Source organism: Cibotium barometz, chromosome 2 (genome assembly GCF_041138505.1).
Source record: "Cibotium barometz isolate CiBa-2024 chromosome 2, ASM4113850v1, whole genome shotgun sequence".
In the NCBI taxonomy this organism is placed as follows: domain Eukaryota; kingdom Viridiplantae; phylum Streptophyta; class Polypodiopsida; order Cyatheales; family Cibotiaceae; genus Cibotium; species Cibotium barometz.
The window spans coordinates 31,473,535-31,489,419 of NC_141047.1; positions in this window are offsets into that span (position 1 = coordinate 31,473,535).

The following is a 15,885-nucleotide window of genomic DNA, read 5'->3' on the forward strand; positions in this document are numbered from 1 at the left end:
ATTACTCGCGCCAACAAAAGCACCCATGCTCCATCAAAAATTGCTCTCTTCTATTTTCTCACGTAATGCCTTATCTTTCTTCTTCTTCACTAGCTTCGCAATCTTCCCTCTTTGTAGAGCCTCTACGTGTGCATTACATGAGATAATTTCCTCCAACCCTTCAAACACATCACCATGTGCTACAAGATACGGTTCAGATTGAGCTTGTGCTCCAGCAGCTTACAACTCTTGAACAGGCTGATTGAAGTGTGTGTGGTGACCTTGTGGAAGGTCCACATATCTCTCCTCCTCTCCTTGCTCAAGAGGTGGTAGATGACTCGGGGGGGTGCACTAGTAAAAAACCCTACGTATCACGTGTGTTTAAGGGGTATTTAAAAAACCCCTTACCAATGAATTTTTCATGAATAAAATGACTCCTTTTTCTTTATAGATTTAATGGTTTTTTTTCCAACATCGATTAAAAAACCCCTTCTATAAATGTATTTCTATAAATTTACCTTAAAATTTTGAATTTAAAAACCCCTTCATTTGAACTCATGTGCTATTCTTACATATTTTTAGGTGAATCCCTCGAGGTAGATGAATGGGGTGTCTCTTCTTGTCCTTGCCTATGCTCCATCAAAAACTACTCTCTTTCTATTTTCTCATGTAATGCCTTCTCTTTCTTCTTCTTCAATAGCTTTGCAATCTTCCCTCTTTATAGAACCTCTATGTGTGCATTAGTCACATCTTCTCTTTCTCTTTTCTCACGTAATGCCTTCTCTTTCTTGTCCTTGCCTATGCTCCATCAAAAACTACTCTCTTTCTATTTTCTCATGTAATGCCTTCTCTTTCTTCTTCTTCAATAGCTTTGCAATCTTCCCTCTTTATAGAGCCTCTATGTGTGCATTAGTCACACCTTCTCTTAGTCTTTTCTCACGTAATTCCTTCTCTTTCTTGTCCTTGCCTATGCTCCATCAAAAACTACTCTCTTTCTATTTTCTAACGTAATGCCTTCTCTTTCTTCTTCTTCACTAGCTTTGCAATCTTCCCTCTTTGTAGAGCCTCTATGTGAGCAGTAGTCATGCCTCCAGGCTCAACTTTATTTGTTATATCCTTAGTTCTAGCCATACAAATCTTACAAAATGAGGAGAAGCCTTTTTATACCAAAAATTTACTATTTAAAGAATTGCCTAAAATAGGAGTTTTAGTTTAAAACTTCCTAAAATAGCAATTTTTAATAAAATAAAAGAAAAGTATATTTAAACTTTAAAATTTGATATTTAATGTAAAACCACACATTTGCTCCATCAAAATAGTGCCTTTTAAATATAAATTAGCAACTTATATCTTAATCCTTTAGCCTACATGCCTATAGAAACAATCAAATAGTTCTTGTAGAGTTGCTTCTTGTTTTTCCACCACCATGCCATGCAAATCGAGCATACGCACCCCATGCTTTTGATAATGTGACTTCTCCATGCCTTGGGTATTCCAAGGGGCCCTAGTTCCTTCACAAAATATGGTTCATCCACAAATAGAATATGCTTCACAAACATAAACATAAACAATTCACATAAGTAATATGTTCTAGATTTCTATCAAATTTGATAATTCATAATATAAATTTACCAAATAATATGTTATGCCCTTTGCTCCCCAATCCCGATTGTTGCGAGGCAATTGATGGCCTTTTTGTGACCCTCTGTATAGTCACCTTCTTCTCTAGGTAGTCTTAAGAGTTTAATTAATCTTAGATTGTCCTTTTTTGGCTTTCTTTTTTGATTGATTATGTGCTTACACAGAGCTTTCCAACATTTTCACATAGTTGTCACTTATTTATTATCATCGTTAGATAGAAATCATCTATTTTTTTCTCCTCCCATAGATATTTCTAATAACACATCATCTGTGTCACCCAAGCTATTAGCATCCCCCTTAATCTCAACATGTCCTCCCTGGAAACCCATGTTAGAAATCAAAATTTTACATTGCTCAATGCATGCATCTGAAAGCTTTGGTGGTATAATAAAGTAAGCATAATCAAGATGAAGTTATAGTAGCTTATCAAGATCTTGTCTCTGTATACAATGTACATATATGCAACCTCTCCAAAGTTATAGGTAATATTAGATCCCAAGAAGGATCCTCGGTGGGTACAAGTTGTGGGTTGTGCATGATGAACTTATTCTGTGGATAATGAGATATAGATCCTCTTGATTTGACACAGACGATGCTTTTTTTAGACATGAGACAAAGGGTTTTTCTCCTTCTCAGATAGACGTGCTTCTTAAACATTAGGTTACACCAACTTCATCTATCTCTAGTTAGAGGATTTTCTTGAGGCACCATATAGCCTAACCAATTAATCATGTCTTTCATAGCTACCATGTAATACAAGCAAGGGTGTGTTTTATTTGAACCTTCGGATATACCAAACATGCATTTCAAGGCTTTCAAATGTGCACTCATATGCCATTCTACTATAAATGTCCCATATATCTTCCACTTATAGCAACTTACCTCTATTCTAAGCATCAATAATGGATGGAATCTCAGAGTGTGAGAATATCTATTTGAGGGTATCATGACTCTCATTTGGCACTTGAGTTCATGCTATCCACCATAGCTCCATTTCAAACTATACACTAAACCCAAGTGAACCATTCTTGCATTTGGGGTAATCAAAAGCTCTATTCATTGAATAAATGCTTATTTGTTCCATCTTCTAATGCTTAAAAGAACTTTGCCTCATCAAGCTTAAGCACAAAGGGAAGATTTCCATTACACTTTGTAATAAATAAAGATAATATAATTAGAATAAGACTTAATAGATGTCTCTTCTTACCAACAAAAGGAATGAAAAATTGTTTTGTAGTTTCAAATAATACCTCATGTGCAATTATTATTCAATAACAATACATCATGTGCAATTATCATTTGGAATACTGAACCATTCGGTAATAATTCATCATGTGTAATTATCATTCGATATATCACGTGCAATTATCATTTGGTAATACTTAACCACACAAGCTTATACTCTCTTCATATCCACAAAATCATTGTTGAATATATTGTACTCTCCTCACATCCACAAAAACATTGTTGAATATATTGTACTCTCCTCAAATCTACAAAAACATTGTTGAATCTATATTGTACTCAAATGTGCTATTCTTCTTCTTTGTTTGTTGTAGTGGCATAGTTCCCTCTATGTATTTGTACTCACCTATCAAGCCACAAATAGCCAAGTTCTCTTGTTGCCTTACCTTGCACACATTGTATGGCCTTAGTAGACCAAAAAGCTACAATTGGTTGGGGTATAGTTGGAGATGACGTGATATCCTTTCCTACTTATTCCAACTATATCACAAGCCTCCACACCTCATGTGCTTGACCAAATCACAAAACTCTCACAAGACTTTTTACCATTTTATGTAGGTTTATACTCCTTGGAAGCTTAAGTAATCAGATTTACATATCAAAGACATAGCCATAGAGACCCTATCATCTGATTCTTGAAGGTTAAACTCTACAACATTTTAAACATATCTCCAAGTTATCCACATTCTTTTTTTCTTAGCACCTCGTGTTTTTTCCAAGCTATCAACATGCTTCATTTATTTATACCTCACCTTAAGGCCCATAGGTGTGTTTTTAACCTTTGCATGTTGTTTAACCATTTCTTTGAGCCTATCATATAGTGCTATGAAGTGGAAGACCAAAGTCTCCTCCTCTTTTAGCTCCTTGATTGCTTCTTGAGAAGATTGAAGGAGTGATTTCAACTCATTTACCTTCAGAGTGTAACTCCTCAAATCTTGTTGAAGTGTATCCACCAAGGACCCCTTCATAGCTTGTTAGAGATTCCTACCATCATCTCAGCTAATGTATATGAGAATTGTAAGCTTAGTGGCCAAAGAAAGAGAAGTTTGAGGAGGGTTTGATGGTTCTTAGCTATGATAGCAAGTCGGATAATCATTATGATGCCAACTTATAGTGAGGTGGGAAGGTCCTTTCAGGGCTATGCTAGTTTGTTGCTTCTTAGGTATGATAGCAAGTTGGATAATTATTATGATGCCAAGCTTATGGTGAGGTAGGACCATCCCATACCCACCTCTATGACACACTCAAGGATGCCATAGATTGGTCTCTCATGGACCATCTCATTCCATCGGAATCGACCCATGACTTTGTAGCCCTCCCAGTACCTCCAAAATCAACACTCACCGGTGGGTTGAGGTTAACCATATGTTTTTCAATGTGTAACCTCCTAATTAACAAAGACAATATTAAATAATCCTAACATCTTGGAATGGACGGATGAATGGACTAAGACCTAGGCTACTCTTCGGCAATGGTGCCAAATATGTTCAAGCTAAGTGCTTACCTTAGCCAAATCATGTGTCATTGGTCCTTACCTTCAAGCCGCACTTGCAACTTTCCAATGTGGGTGTGCTAGCTCATCTGTCATATCTTCACTCTGTTGTCACATCGGAATGCTTCTTGCTAGAAGAGTTCTCTATGCCTAGATGGAGGCAAAAAGAGATTCATCTTCATAGTGGGGGTTCTCTCTCTCACAAAAGGTGAGAAAAGAAGAAGAAGCTAATGTGAGAGGGAATGTCACGATCTCTAGCACCTCTTGAGAATTAATCAAGCTCACATACACGTTAAAAGAACAAAGCATAGACTTAAATCAAATTGATAAGATTAAAAGTATGAAATAGAGTAAACATCACTGTCGACACAAGGTTGGGTGTAATCTCTCCCCTCATGCGTGCAGCTTTCACTTTCACGACATGAGTATTTTGAGAATTATATTCAAAATATATCCCAAGGAGTTAATAATAGTTGTGCAAACAAAATAGGGCTTTTCTTTTCCACTTTTACAAAAATAACTTAAGCACTAAAGCTTGTTCACACACTAAGTGTAAAATAACCAAAATTCCTCTAACACGTGTGCTAATAAAATAGCAACATCACACGCAAGTGCGTATAAATAATATGTACAATCATTTGGCACGTGGCCAACCAAAGTAACCCATATGAATTAATAATCTGAGATGTCATAAACAAGATCCTCCATGTGTGACGACATACGTACTACTCATCACCTATCTCACAAACGTAAACACATTAGTTGTTCCAATTAATTGCTATCACAATAATTAATCCCAATATGAAATGTTAATAAGCACAAACACAACACACTCACCACTTGTTACACTTTGATGAGAATATCACTATACACATCATGTAGCATGGTGTGTCTTTTGCAAACCATTTGTAACACCAACATTGTGCATTTATCTAGCACATTCCACTTATTACATTTTGACAACACAGAGTCATCAAGCATGGTACTACTTGTTGCACTTCGATAACTTACACCCATCTAGCATGGTCTCAAGCTTATACTAATAACACTAGGTAAGTAGTATTTAACAAAGGTCACCCATAATACCAATTCACTAGCATGGCACACTAGTACATTCCACTTATTACATTTTGACAACACACAGTCATCAAGCATGGTACTACTTGTTGCACTTCGATAACTTACACCCATCTAGCATGGTCTCAAGCTTATACTAATAACACTAGGTAACTAGTGTTATTTAACGGAGGTCACCCATAATACCAATTCACTAGCATGGCACACTAGTGTCACAAGCATCCCTGTTTAGGGATGGACATTATGTAACATCCCTCCGGCTTGGATAAGAAACTAACCTTAGTTTCATGTTTTCGAGAAAAGAAGATCAAGGTAAGTGCAAAAAAAAACCTTTTGTCATAGATTATGTTATTGTCATCTTCGATGTTGCCTTCGATCATACTGATGTTGAAGCTTGTGGATGCAAGCTCCCATGGAGATGATGATGAGAAAGATTTAATCTTATACTAATTAACATGTGATTACTGCTATGCCAAGCTAGGGTGGGTGACACCTAATAACAATCATAATGAATAAACTAAGTTAATTAAGCTTTAGACTCAAGCACAATTAGGTTACAAGATTAAGACTCGTACTCATAAATAGGCTCCAGAGCTTTCTTGATTCCATTAATTGAAAATGACCCCTTTTATATGAGGGAGATACAACAAAGCTTAGATAGCTCATGTGGGATAACTTGACTAGGTGACTTGGCACTCTAGCATCACTCATTTTTTAACATCCCCCTTGATGCTAGATTGGGTATAATTTTTAGGCTTTCACTCTTCCTCTCTCTCCCTTTGTGCTAGGATACTTTGGCCTTTATGCTACTTTGGCACTATAGCTACTTTGGCTATGAATCTCAGATTGAGTGCATCATATGGCCTCAAAGGCTGATTACGTCACACTTTTTGTAGAGATAAGAGGAGTGAAAAAATACAATGTTTCTTTCTTTAGAGGAGAGTGTCTTCTGCTGGGGTGTCTTTGACCTCGATGTAGTTTGCCTGCTTCTTTTTATGATAGAAATCTTCTTCTAGGTGACCAATTTTTCCATAAAATAGTCACAAACAAGCGTTGGTTTATCTTTATTACGGCATGCATTCTTAGTATGACCAAGTTTTCCATAGTGATAACATCTTGGAAGTTGAGATGTTGATTGATTTGTCCTTTGAAATCACGCACCCTTTGTATAGAGTGCTTGCTCATTTAAATGTGATTTGACTTATTCTTTATCCTTAAATTTTGATTCATGTTTAAGCAAGGATGAATCTTTTTCTTGAATTTTAGTGCTGGGCAGCACTATCACCATTAAATCTTGAAATGGATTCTACATGCTCCATGATGAGAAGGGGGCCTTACCTTGAGCCTTGATTTTAGTGCTTAGGCAGTGTCTAACCCTTTTACAAGTGATTAAGATATAAATTATATGCTAAAAATGAACTTAATGTGGTGAAAACTCACTTAAGTTTAGTAATGCAAGTGTATGAGATGGATTTTGATGCAAGAGAGCGTTTCCCACAATGGAATAATACTCTAATTTTTTTATTTTGGATTTGATTAAGCTTAGTTTATGCTAAATGATTGCTAATGATAGTGATTAAGTACTAATCACAATGATTAACAAGGTTGAAACTTGGAGCATTCAATTGAGCTTGTAGAAAGAAATTTTGATAGTGATTAAGTACTAATCACAATGATTAGCAAGGCTAAAACTTGGAGATGATAATGATTAAGTTCCAATCCCAATGATTAACAGGGCTGAAACTTAAAGCCTTCAATTGAGCTTGTAGGAAGAAATTTTAATGGGGCTTTTTGCATATGCTTCTTAGGCTTGATGAGATGTGAAAGATTGAGTAGAAAAACCCAGCTCAACAACCCCAAAAAATGTTGTATTAGGTTGAAAAATGGGCGACTGTTTTATTTATTGTAGCCAATACACCCAATCATTTGGCTCAATATTTGTGTTGTAGATACTTAAGGTATGTAGAATACACACCTAATAGGGCTTGCCCTAATTTGTAGTACTTACAGCGTATGATAAAGAAGACCAGTCGATGCAACAGCTACGCAATTTTTGAGCAACAGGGAGCAAAATTACCTAATTCCTCTAGTGAAGATGAGTGCCTAGGTGAGACCAATATGTTGCTAGAAGGAATTTGGAAATAGTGGAGAGGATATTTAATGCCAAGCTCTTCAATTTGGGCCACAAAAGGGAACGAAGGATAAGGTTGAGATTGAGTGTAAATGACTAATAGATTGAGATTAGTACAATGTGAGTTGAAAGAGATGAATGCTAAGCTACAGGGAGCAAGAACTTGGCTTTGATACCATGTTGAAGCTTGAGGATCTAAGCTCCCATAGAGATTGTTGAAGCTTGAGGATCTAAGCTCCCATAGAGATGGTGATGATAAGAAAGACTTAATCCTATACTAGTTAACATGCTAAGCTAATCTAGGATGGGTGATACCTAATAACAATCATGATGAATGAACTAAGCTAATTAAGCTTTCGATTCAAGCACAATTATGTTACAAGACTAAGACTTCTACTCATAAAGAGGCTTGAGAGCTTTCTTGATTTCATTGATTGCAAAGGACCCCTTTTATATGAGGGAGGTACAACAAAGCTTAGATAGCTCATGTGGGATAACTTGACTAGGTGACTTGGCACTCTAGCATCACTCATTTTTTAGCAGTTGATCCTAGCAAATTGATTCTTTGACTTATGTGGACAATTTGATACAATATGCCCAATCTCATTAACTCTTAGTCAAGTTATCCCATATGAGATAGCTTATGTGGGATAACTTGACGAGGTGACTTGGCCCTCTCATTTTTCAACAATTGATTCTAGCCAATTGATTCTTTGAATTCTGTGGACAATTTGATGCAATATGCCCAATATCGTTGCACGTATAGCACTTCTTTGAATCATCTTTGTTAGTTAGATTAGAATTGTCAACCTTATTTTCTACACGTGTTACTTTCATTGGGAGGTTTGGGCTTCTCGACAAGTTTATCAAAGGGTTTGTAAAAAGTTTTAGGCTTCAAAAACTTCAATGTCAAGGGTTCAATTATCGTTGCTTCCTTTGGGATTCCATTTTTCCTTTTATCATGATTTATGGCTAAGAAAATAGCCGAGCTAAGAGAGTGCGATCGAAACATCTTCACTTCTGCTCGAATTATGGGTTTTAAACCTGTTATAAACTTCCTTCTTTGGTCCTTTTTACGGTGAACTTTCTCAATTACTTGTATTTGTAACAAGGTCTGCCAAAATCTATCCACATAATCGGACATATTCTCCTTCTCAAGCTATCTAAAGATGGCCATCGTTGTCTGGCCCTAGCTTTGTATTGTGGAGGTAAGAAATCCTTCTTGATGAGCTTTTGCAATTCCTTCTAAGATTTAAGTTTGTGCTTGCTGGTTCTATTCACGTTCCACCATAAAGCTACATTGTCCACCATATGATTGCTATCATACTTAATTTCATCTCTCTTGGATAATTTCTCGCTAAAAAAATAATTGTCAAGTTAACTTAACCATGAAAGTATCATCTTAGCCTCCTTCTTGCCATCATAATTCTGAAATGGGAAAGCTTTGTGACTAATCTTCTTCCCCTTCCTAGACTCATGAGCTCTAAGAGTAGCTTGTGCAGTTCTTTGAATTTGGTCAGCCCATCGGAGTCTGAAGATTCACCATTACTAACACCTCTATGCCTCTTCTTGCAGGATAGCCTATGCTCTAGATCCCTTCTATCCTTCTCAACTAAAATCTAGTTTTGGAGTGTCTAAATTTTCTCTTGAATGGTTGGGGTAGAGGATTCATGATGAAAAGAGAGATGTAGATAGATAAAAGGTGCAACTTTTAAATGTAGAAATACATGGAAATGAAAATTGCTGAAATAACGATAATACTTATCGCTTTCACCCATAATTTGTAAGAAGTTGAAAGCTTGTTCAACTTGTACTATGAGAAGAAAAATCCATAAGTGCCAAGAGACCATTGAAAAAATTTCCTTGACCTTCCAATCCTTTATCCAAGAGTTCTTAAGCTTTTTCCTTCTTTATCCTATGGATTTGTGTGAGCTTCTCCCTTTTCTTCAAGTACAAGTACACATAGCTCTGATGTCGTTGTCACGATCTCTTATACCTCTTGAAGAATTAATCAAGCTCACATACACATTAAAAGAACAAAGCATAGACTTAAATAAAATTGACAAGATTAAAAGCATAACATAAAAGCATGAAATAGAGTAAACATCACCATCGACACAAGATTGGGTGCAAATTGCAATCTCCTCCCTTATGTGTGCAACTCCCACTTTCAACATATGAGTATTTTTTAGAACTGTATTCAAAATATATCCCAAGGAGCTAATAACAGTTGTGCAAACAAAATAGGTCTTTTATTTTCCACTTTTATAAAAAGAATGGAATGTTGGGTCCGTTCAAATTATGAAGCATTTTTTCATCTCAATGAATTAATAATATAAAGGAATGGAATGTTGGATCCATTCAAATTATGAAGCATTGTTTTTTCATCTCAATGAATTAAAGTACACTATGGAGAAGACTAAATTAAATTACAAGTCCAATTTTTTAAATAGACCAACATAGTTGCATCTTTGGCCATGTAGTTGTGATGATGTGGAAATGTTGACACTAATTCCTAAGGCTTTTAAAGAAGATAAAGTAGAACTTATTACCACTTCTTGGAACAACCCAAAGCTTCAAGATGATGAGGTAGCACTAATCAAAAAATGGAACAATGATAGGGGGTCACTGTCACGTAGGCTGTAATGCCTGTGACCGACGGCAGACCGGATGGCCATATCCGGGGTTCAGTGGGAGAGGACGCCCATGCGGAGTCATGGGCTAGTGTGGACGGCAGGCCACACACTATATAGCTTGGGGGATGAGGGGCAATCCTCATTCTTCCTCTATGGCTGGGTGGTGAGCCAGAGGCCGTCCCCTCTTGTGGTAATGCCCGTAGCGGCGTTACGGGAATGTAACACTAGTATCAGAGCGTGGTTCGATGGGATTGTCAGAGCCCGCGCGTGACCGGGGGACCGGAGCCCACTCGATGGTTTTCGACCATTCGTCTCCTTATCCTTATCTCGAATGGAGGGTATGGAAGGAGGCAGCCATGGAAGAATGGAGGGGAAGAACTCTCTCTCTCTCTCTCTCCCCGTCACACAGCAAGCAGCATTGGAGGTAAGCAATTTGTGTATTTTGCTGCGTTGAAGCTTGTGTGCAAAAGAATTTAAAAAAAAATCGTTTTCTGTGTGGAGAGGGCGGCACAGCCCCACTCTGTGAAACTTGCGTTGAGTGTGGGGGAAGGTGAACAGCAGCCCAGTACCTCACAAGGGGGGGGGCTTGCTTTGGAAACGCGCACGGTGACTTTCTGCGTTGAATTTGTTACAAAAGAAGTCGCCGTTTTCTTTTCTGCGTTTCATAGACAGAGAAGCGCCTCTACACCGTGTGTGGGGGTGGGGGGCGAAACCAGCCCCATTGTCAGCGTAAAGCAGCCCACGGCCACGTTGAACAGTGTGTGGGGGGGGGCGACACCAGCCCACGGCAATGGCCGAAAAACAAGGTGTTTTAAGGTAGGCGCGTTGTCCAGCGCCGTCCGGCAGAAAAGGTTGTTGTGCGAAGCTGTTGCTGTTGAATGCGCTGTTGACCAGTGGGGGGGGGGCGAACTCAGCCCAGGCGAAGACCCGCCGCAATGTTGCTGCTCCTCGATAGACCTGCCTAGGCGGCGGCCAGCCCAGGCGCGGCGGCGGCCAGCCAGCCATGGGCGGCGGCCAGCCAGCCAGGCCAGCACTAGGCGGCGGCGCCGGCCAGCCAGCGGCGGCGGCGGCCAAAGCAGCCCAGCCACCAGCGCTGCAGGCGGCGTAGGCTGTAATGCCTGTGACCGACGGCAGACCGGATGGCCATATCCGGGGTTCAGTGGGAGAGGACGCCCATGCGGAGTCATGGGCGGCCAGGCTAGTGTGGACGGCAGGCCACACACTATATAGCTTGGGGGATGAGGGGCAATCCTCATTCTTCCTCTATGGCTGGGTGGTGAGCCAGAGGCCGTCCCCTCTTGTGGTAATGCCCGTAGCGGCGTTACGGGAATGTAACACTGGTATCACGAAGAAAACTGTAAAAACGCCAGAGTTGGCAAAACTCTTTATTGAACATCTCTACAAGCTATATGGCCTGCCCGCAGATATAGTGTCCGGATAGAGATAGAAAGTTCAACAGTCATTTTTGGAGGGAAGTCTTCAAAAAGTTGGATACTACTCTGAGTATGAGTACGGCAGATCATCCGGAGTCTGATGGTCAAACTGAAAGAGTTAACCAAATTCTAGAGGATATGTTGCGTTCTTATGTTAGTAAGAAGCAATCTAATTGGGAAAAGTACTTGCCCTTATTGGAGTTTGCCTATAACAGCTCCAAACACTCAGCGACTGAATTTACACCATTCATGTTAATGTATAAATTCCAGCCGAGATCTCCGATGGCTGTAGGCCTAGAAAAGGAGAAGATTCAATCTGTCAAGGATTCCCTTGAAGATATGAATGAAGATATGAATGATATGCTCAGAGCCGCACGAGAGAGCATTCGTAGCGCTCAGGATCGCGCTAAAACTTATGCGGATAAAGGACGTAGAAAGGTGACCTTTGTAGAAGGTGACTTTGTATTCCTCAAGGTTCCTGCGCAGTCAGAAACCATGAAAACGGGAAAGTGTAATAAACTTTCTCCGAGATATTGTGGTCCTTAAGAAGATTGGGGATGTAGCCTACAAACTTGAGTTACTGGAGAGTTCTCAAGTCCATCCTGTCTTCCATGTCAGTAAACTGAAGAAATCAGTTCACGGGTTAGAGAACGCAGTTTCTCCAGAGATTTTGGTGGACTTGATAGAGCCACCAAAGATACCACATGAATCGGAAAGGATTCTTGGGTATCGAGACAAACAAACCCGACATAGAGTGTACCAGGAGGTACTTGTTAATGGACAGATAGGGATGAGGAAGTGGCAACTTGGGAACGCCGTAGTGCAATTTCCAAAAGGTTTCCCCAGTTTGTTTTCGAGGACGAAAACTCTTCTTAAGGGGGGGGTAATGTCACGTAGGCTATAATGCCTGTGACCGACGGCAGACCGGATGGCCATATCCGGGGTTCAGTGGGAGAGGACGCCCATGCGGAGTACGGCAGACCGGATGGCCATATCCGGGGTTCAGTGGGAGAGGACGCCCATGCAGAGTCATGGGCGGCCAGGCTAGTGTGGACGGCAGGCCACACACTATATAGCTTGGGGGATGAGGGGAAATCCTCATTCTTCCTCTATGGCTGGGTGGTGAGCCAGAGGCCGTCCCCTCTTGTGGTAATGCTCGTAGCGGCGTTACGGGAATGTAACAGTCACTATGGTAGGAGCCATCATTTTCTACTTCTTTTTATTAAAAGGAAAATGGGTCCACTCTTCACATTTGCCCCACTCTCTCACTTTTTGCCCCATTGTTGACCCACCTTCTTACACATATCTTACTCAATTATCCCTACACTTTCCTACTTACCTTTATCATCTACCCCAGTATACCTTTTCAACACTTTGCAACTCATTTTTAGTAGGGTCCCAAAAATGGTTTCTTGTGATTTTCTCCCAAATGGTGCATTATAGTGGTCAAAGTATCACTCATCCCATGATCCAAGATCTATTGTTTTCACATAAATTAGAGACTCCATACTTTTGTACTCTCCACAAGGCTCACCCAAATATTCAATATTCCATATTTGGAATTCCTCATCTACCAGCCAAAGATTACATTATGACTATATTGTTCCCAACAACAAAAATCAAGAAAGTGAATAGCTTAAGAAAGATTTTAAGGTGGAACCTTGGATCTTTATGGAACCATCAGATCTCATAGTTTGGAAGGAATTACTTAATAAGAACTAGACTTGACAAAATTACTTCTTCTAGGTTTTACACACACGAGATTTGGTGATGGTGGCCAATGTACAACACATTTACATGGTTGAGGATATGTCCCTTGATCCTAGTAAGGAAATTATTTCCTGGTTTCACACACGAGATTTGGTGACGGTGGCTAGTGTATAACACATTTACATGGTTAACGATACGTCTCTTGATCCATGTTTATGTGGTTGAGGATATGTCTCTTGATCCTAGTAAGGAATTAAAAGGTTTCTTCACAATTTTAAGGTTTTATTTTACTTCTTGAATCTCAGTTTGGCGTTGCATGTTTAAAAAAAGTATATAGCTCACTCTTATTTTTCTTCTAGGATGTTTCTAATTTGTTGTGTTTTATAAGTTTATTTCTATTAGACTTGGTGGAGGACTTCTTGCAAATCCCTACTAGTATATATATAATGGTTTATGCTAGTATTGGTGAGCTATTGTAATATGAAAGCCCCAAATATTGTTATTGGTTTGCCAAAGTTCAAAGTGGATGGAATGCATAGAGTATGTGAAGCATGCCAATTGGGCAAGCCTGCTAAGCATGCATTTCCACATGATAATCACGTAGCTCAAAGACCTTTTGATATAGTGCATTTTGATGTGGAGTATTTTTTTATGTAAGTCAAAGACCTTTAGATGTGGTGCATTTTGATATTTGGGGACCAAGAAATATGGCATCAATCAGAGGATGCCATTATTATCTTTCATTGTGATGAACACACTAGGAAAGTGTGGATGTATTTCATAAAAGAGAAAAGTGAAACGTTTACTCAATTTCATAGCTTCAAAGCTATGTAAAGATAAATGCATGCACATAAAATGCCTAAGGTTAGATGGTGGGAGAGAATATTTATCCAATGAATTAAGTGACTATTTAAGAGAGCATAGAATAAAGAGGCAGTTTACGTACAAGTATACCTTGCATTAAAATGGGGTTACATAAAGGAATAATTACATTACACAAGTTTCCCATGCGTTAATAGTGAATGAGAAAGGGATACCTCATTATTTTAGGGTTGAACATTAGAACAAAAGACTTCTTATTTTCACTAGTAGGACCCAAAATCCCTATTCGATAGATTTCTAGGCTTGTCCTATAATTATAACATGAATAAGATGCCTATTATAGTAGTTCATGGCATTGGACAAAAATTTACTAGTAGTAAACTAGATTTGGAACACTTGAAAGTGCTTAGGTGATTGCTTATGTACATACACCAGATGAGGTGAGAAATAAGTTAGATCCTAAGGTAGAAAAATGTATATTCATTGGTTATTCCCTTGAGTAGAAAGTTTATAGCTGTTATAACCCCACTATGTGTGAGATATGAGCGAGCAAGGATGTTGTGATTGATGAGATGAGTAGTTGGTATGCACTAGTGAGAAGAATTCAATGGTATGCACTAGTGAAGGATTCAATAGAGACTGAGAAGTAAAGAATTAGATGGGTGTCTTAAATGGAATGAAACAATCACATGCATTTAGTGGACCATGAGAGTCCTCTAACAAACGAGTGGACCATGAGAGTCCTCTAACAAACGAGTCTAATGTGGGATCTTGGTTACGCAGGTTAAGGCAAAATGTTTGGCATTTTGATTTGTCAAAAGGGTTATAGCTACTATAACCCCACTATGTGTGAGATACGAGTGAGCAAACATGTTGTGATTGATGAGATGAGTTGCTGGTATACACCAGTGAAGGATTTAATAGAGGCTGGGAAGCAACGAATCAAATGGGTGCCAATAAGCAGCAATCACATGCACTTTAGTGGACCATGAGACTCCTCTTGCAATGGGTCTAATGTGAGACCTTGGTCAAGCAAGTTGAGGCAAAATATTTGGCATTATGATTTGTCATATGGTCATACTACTATAGGTGCTAAAAATATAGCAACTTCACTTATCTCACGCAAGGGAAAAGAAAAGTTGGCTCAACCTTTACAATCTTTGATTTTTTTAGTAGGTCACTCCTTTGTTGATGAAGATAGTGGCTCAAAATAGAGGTTGAGGTAGAATACTAGGCATTCTAATATTTAATGTGGTTGTACTACTACAGGTGCTAAAAATCCAGCAAGTTCATGCAAGGGAAAAGAAAAGGTGAATCAATTGTTATAAGGCTTGATGTTTCAACAGGTCACTCCTTCGTTGATGAAGATAGTGCCTCAAAATAGAGCCTTGATGAGGAGTTTGGGATCTTGACTATTATTACACATGGTGTACAAAGAGCCAAAGTAGTGTTGAACACCTAGTAGTGGTCCATGTGTATGTAGGTCTACTAGAGTCAGATATCCAATGGACATGTTCAGATAAAATGGGTGTACAACCCATCATTATGCAAATATCTAGGTTGAGATAATGGTGGGTGTACAACCCACCATTATGCATATATCTAGGTTGAGAAAATGATGGGTGGACAACCCAACATTATGCATACATCTAGGTGTGCATAGGTCTTCTAGGGTGGTCAAATATCTAGTGTGCTGGGACAGGTTAAGATATGATGGGT